The sequence below is a fragment of the Solanum pennellii genome, chromosome 8, assembly GCF_001406875.1.
Source record: "Solanum pennellii chromosome 8, SPENNV200".
In the NCBI taxonomy this organism is placed as follows: domain Eukaryota; kingdom Viridiplantae; phylum Streptophyta; class Magnoliopsida; order Solanales; family Solanaceae; genus Solanum; species Solanum pennellii.
The window spans coordinates 64,051,142-64,057,213 of record NC_028644.1 but is presented as its reverse complement, the minus strand read 5'-3'; the positions used below and the strand labels follow the sequence as shown (position 1 = coordinate 64,057,213).

Genomic DNA, 6,072 nt, shown 5'->3' with positions numbered 1-6,072 from the left:
CCCCCCCCCCCCAACCGTCTTTCCTTCTTATTGTTTTTATGGTGTTTAAAAAATTAGAACTTTGGACTGATTCTTGATGTGAAATTTCTACAAAGCAACTACAGCATTGATGCAGAAACTATGTGGGAGCTTAAAACTTTGTCATAAATTACAACAAGAGCAAGAGTAAAGCCACATTGAGTTTCTTTCAGCTTTTCTAGTTATTTTGTGTGGATTGGAGATGAGCGTTTCTTTATTTTCACACTTCATTTTGTAGAGTTCGGGTTCAAAGATTGTTGATGCATTAAAAGAATTCGATCGTCTTTATTGTTTATACATAATGTAATATATATTCTCTTGTGTCTCTTTGCTTTATGAATATGTAAATGCATACAAGTACTCATGTTTAAGGTGGGGGAGAGGCGCATAATGCAAGCATGATCATCCTCTAGTGGTAATAAATTACAATGATTCATTCAATTAGGGTTCATTCATCATTTTGTTGCTAATACTCTTCGTCCACGAATGAATTATTTGATTATTTATGTTTATAGATTCTGATAGCGACAGTTCCTCTTGATGTGAGGAAATTTTATGTAAGTGGATGAGCATTAGCTAATATTACTTTTTTAAAAAATATATAATTAGTTGTGAATATAACGATATGATAACTTGTTTATTTTTGTGAATATTTGTTAATTATAGTGAACTCGATCTATTATTTCCAATTTTAACAAATATGAAAAACCAAGGGCTTGATCAGGCCATTTCCAGAAATATTTTAATAATACGAGTGGCTATCTTTAACATTCAATTCATTCATCAGTCTCTAAAGTATTCTTTACTTGCTTAATTTGTAGGATATACATTTCAGAACTGATGTTTTGACTCCTGTCATCTAAGTAACACATTTCATGACATCTGAAATGTAATTTCTACAAATAAAGCAAGTAAAGAACACTTGAGAGACTGGTGGAAGAACTAAATGTTAAAGATAGTCACTCGTATAACAAAAATATTTCTGGAAATGGTCTAATCAAGTCCTTGTTCATATATGTTAAAATTGGAAGTAACAGATTGAGTTCACTATAAGTAACAAATATTTACTAAAATAAACAAGTTGTCAGATATATATACAACTAATTATATATAAAGAAAGTAATATTAGTTAATGAGCATCTACTTGCGTCAAATATTCTCACGTCAAGAGGAATTGTCGCTATCAGAATCCGCAAACACAAATAATCAAATAATTTATTTGCCGACCGAGAGTATTAGCAACAGAATGATTAATGAACCCTAATTGAATGAATCGTTATAATTTATTACCTGTAGAGGATGATCCTGCTTACATTATGTTGCCTCTCTCCCACCTTAAACATGACTACTTGTGTGCATTTTACCTATTCAAAAAGCAAAGTGAAGCACGAGATAATATATTACATTATGTATAACTAATTAAGACTAAAGACTTCTACTCAATGCAGCAACAATTTTGAATCCAAACTCTACAAAATGAAGTGTGAAAACTCATAACGCTTATCTCCAATCCACACTAGATAACTAAAAAAGCTGAAAGAAGCTCAATATATCTCCATGCTAATCTTTAGCGACCGATTAAATATTCCGTTGCAAATCGATTGCTATATTATAAATCAAAAAATCATTTGTTCATTTTGCAACAAAATGGTTATTCCGTCGCAAATTCATCGTCATATAGTGACGGAATATTGTTCGTCGTCAATATCTGTCGCTAAACGCTATTTCTTTTAGTAGTGACTAAGGCATTCATGTACCTACTCTTTGCATATTCCAATTATATAAACCAGATTTTTCGCATAGTTTCCTCCATCGAAGCCACTTGTATTGAAATGTGTTAAATATGTTGTGATTATCATGTTGATGTATATACCATAATTGTCATAAACCATGGTTAAAATAAAATGAACAATAATGAATAAATAAATTTTAGGTTGAGGTGTGTATATCTCACCCTCTTTAAAGAGATTCAAGATCATTGTGGTATATTATACATCTATATCAATTCAATAGTATAACTCTTAACTTGTCCCTTTTAGGATACAATAACCCAACAACGTCATATAACTCAAACAACTTGAATTAATTGAAGAATGCAAAAGTAATACACCAAAAAAATATTTTTCCTTTTTTCAGTTATCTCTTTCACTACACTAACCTCAAGATAACACAATAATACTTCTCTTTTTTTTTACAGCACAATAAAGAAATACAGTATTTACGGCATCTTCAACTCAATCCTTTATTTAACTCTCAAAATATAGAGTTCTCTATTTTTTCGAACAATCAACTCCAACTCAATTTTCTATTTACTCTCTAAAACGAAATCTATTTTTCTCTCCTCAATATTATATTATTATTTCTATTTCATTCTTATTTTCTTATTTCATAATATAAATCCTTTATTTCTTTTTTCTCATATAATAACTTTATATAATTTTTAATATGATATAAAATTGTATTTTATTTTAAATTTTTAAATAACATAAATTACAAGAAAATATAATGTAATACATAAATTAGGGGACATAATCAAATAAAAGTGACATACAATTATATAAACACTCAATTTTCAAAATCAGTATGTTGCTCCCGTAAATGCTCTATTAATGCATTACAGAGATTAAAATGAGCATTTTTGTACAAGTACTCGTGATTACCTGCAACGAGAACAACAAGGAACACTTGAAAAAAGAAATCTACAATCACAATCGCAGTCACAAACGCAATCACAACCACAATCGCAATAATTCTCAAAATCGTATGGTATTTTTTTCGAATAGTGCTAGATCTGGAACAGACCAACCGGATTATTAAATTATTGTTGCGGTCAATTCATTATTATGTTATGTATTATATTTTATCTTGTATTTAAATTATTATATTATGTAATATATTGTATTGTTATCTTGTATTATTTATGTATTGTATTGTTATCTTGTATTTAAATTATCATATCATGTATTGTATTTTTTAATTAAATTTTTTCATCTTGCCATTTTACTTTTGTGTATTCTTTATAATGAAAATTAATAAATTTTATTATTGATGAAAATTAGAAAAAAAAAATTTATTAATTTGAAATTAAAATAGTATATATTTAAAAATATTTTTTAAAATATTATATTACATTAAAAGAATTATGAATATTAGAGATTTAATTAATGAAATTATATGTAAATAATATTTTAATTAAAAAGTAATAGAATAATAATAAAATAATAAAAAAGTGAATAGAGAATAGAGGGTGATTTAAAGATGTGTTAGAGTGTTTATTGTCTATTTTACTCTCCTAATATAATAAATGGAGAGTAAAATAGAGGTGGATTGGAGATGATCTTATATAAATAAATGTATATAAGATTTCTTTTACAAATAAATGTCATGAATATGAATCGTCATTTGTAAAACAATTAGTAAGAAATAATATGGAGAACATGTCATTATGATTATATGTGTTATAAAAATCATATATGATATCGTTTTCTCCACCTTAAACGTACTCATTATGATGCACTTGATATTTTGGATAAATAATAGAAATCACATACTTTTAAGGTAAAATTATCATTTGTCCTTTATAAGTTTATAGTTACAGAAATTTTACAAACTGATACATTAATCTGATGCGCGAGATACTTAATCGTTAAGTAAGACATTACATTTTATACATGATACACTAATCTGATGTACATTTTATACATGATACACTAATTTGATGCGTGAGATAGATTAATTTGATGTGCGAGATACATTCATTTGATACGCTGATACATTAATCTCATTTGTGAAAATTAGAAATTTTAAGAATTTGTAAAACTATTAGGTGATAATGATAATAAAAAAATTTAGAGATACAATTTCTATCATTTTTTCTAATATTTTTGTTTTTAATATTAAAATACACGATATCACACCATCAACATGATACTGAATAAGACGGATTTCTTAGATGTTACTTCGTTTTGAAGGGATGTTGATTAGTATGTTTGAATATTCACAATTGCCTTTAAAAAAACAAATTTAAAAATAATATTTGCAATTGCCTACCTAAGCAAAATCAATTTTTTTTTAAAAATAATAATCAAGTTTTGCCTTAACAAAGTAATTAAGTAAAATTAAGATACATTCCTGATTTAAGAGATGCTTATTAGGAGCGGGTTAGGGATGAGGTGATTGAGCTTAACCCTCAAACTTTTTGATTTGTCCAGCGTAGGGATGTCAAATGAGCGATTTGAGTTATTAAAATTGGTTGAAATGTAAGTCAGATTGGGTCTTGACCCATTCAAATTTACTCTGGGCTCAAACGGGTTGAGTCTTGACCCACCCAATTTGATTCGATTAACCTCAAAAAATTGACATATTGATATTCAACTTTTATAATCACAATTTAAAATTTAGCTCGAGATTTTTTTTATAAAAAAAGTAACTAATGGATATATAAATCTTAAAAGTTGTTAAATAGATAATAATACATACCTTACATAAAGGAAGATATCTTAATAAAAAAGTTTTAAAGCGGGTCGAAATTGGAGATTGAATTGGGCTTAATTGAGGATTCTCTTTAAATGAGTTACGCTTGAATGTGTTGATATTGAACCCAAATTCAAATTATCTTGAGCCCAACCCTTAAAATTTTGGGCGGGGTGGGTGGGTTACCTATGTTTGGATTCATTTTTGACACCCCTAATCCAGCGTGACAAATTTCTTTATTAATCCGTCCCACTTTGCTTCTCACCGGGATAATTTTTATAATATTTTCCTTTTTTAGTTAAATTTGATACTAAAATAAATTTATTTTTTCATAAACTTATATTAATTTAATAAATAATGACTTAAAATTTTATTTTTCGAGGTCAATTAGGAAACATGTAAGAAACCGTATTATTTTTTTAATGAAGTATTTTCATTTACTATCTTAAATATTTTAGTAACTTTAAAGAAATTATCTTAATAAATAATGTTTTATCATTGTTATATTCTCTCCGTTTTAAAAAGAATGTCCCTATTTCCTTTTTAGCTTGTTTCGAAAACAATGACCCTTTTCTTTTTTTTGGCAACACTTTAACTTTAACTTTCCACATAACATGTTTAAGACCACAAGATTAAAGAGTATTTTGGTACATTTGACAAAACTTTAATTTAGAATGATAGATTAAAAAGTCTTTTTTCTTTTCTTAAATTCTGTTCCAAATCAAACTAGATTTTACTTTTTGAAACGAAGAAAATAACGTGTTAAAAGTTAAAATCAAATATGAACCATCATAAAATCATATATACGTGCAATCCACTCCACCCCACCCTATTGTCATCCCAATTTTCAACTAATAATTTCATGAATTAGAAATACAAATAATAATATATAGTTGACTGCATTAAAAAAATGTGAAATTCGTGATTAACATATATCGTTAGTGAAATTTTTCTCTTCGATACACTTGTTAAATAAAACAAACCTTATTTTAATATCTATAATATTGAACTTCAGTATATATATGCAAATATTGGTCTATTCCTTTTCTTCTCTTCATTCACTCAAATGTTTAGAACCTTCTGCTAACTTTATTTGTAACCAATATATATGTCCACATACAACAACTAAATTTTAATTTTTTTAATTATTCTTTTTTTTTTAATGCAATCAAATAATGGTTCAAACATACGAATTTTCCAAGAAAAAAAAAGTCACAAGATACTTGCATTTAAAAAATACGCGTTAGTGAAAAATTGAAAAATAATAATTTGTAATTTTTTCTTATATAATTATGAAGACTTGAAAATGACTATTTATGATTTATTTTTGGGCAAATGACAGAAATCAAATATTTTTAAGGTTTATAATTTTATAATTATTATTTGTCCCTTATAATTTTATAATTACAGAAATTCCTCAAACTGATACAATAATATAAGCGATACATTTAATCTGATACACGAGATACATTAATTATTAAGTAAGATACATTATATTTTATACATAATACACTAATATGATGTACATTTCATTCACGATACGTTAATCTGATGCGCGAGATACATTATTCTGATACATCA

The 6,072-nt window shown here is 26.7% G+C and overlaps 1 long non-coding RNA gene across 1 annotated transcript in view; it reads left to right on the top strand.

Annotated features, from left to right (window-relative positions):
- LOC107028697 overlaps positions 1–1,888 on the top strand; it is a 2,658-nt gene extending 770 nt beyond the window's left edge. The window contains exon 2 of the long non-coding RNA XR_001457870.2: positions 96–1,888. This is a non-coding gene — a long non-coding RNA (uncharacterized LOC107028697). The remainder of the gene's footprint in view (positions 1–95) is intronic.
- The last annotated feature ends 4,184 nt before the right edge of the window (positions 1,889–6,072 follow it).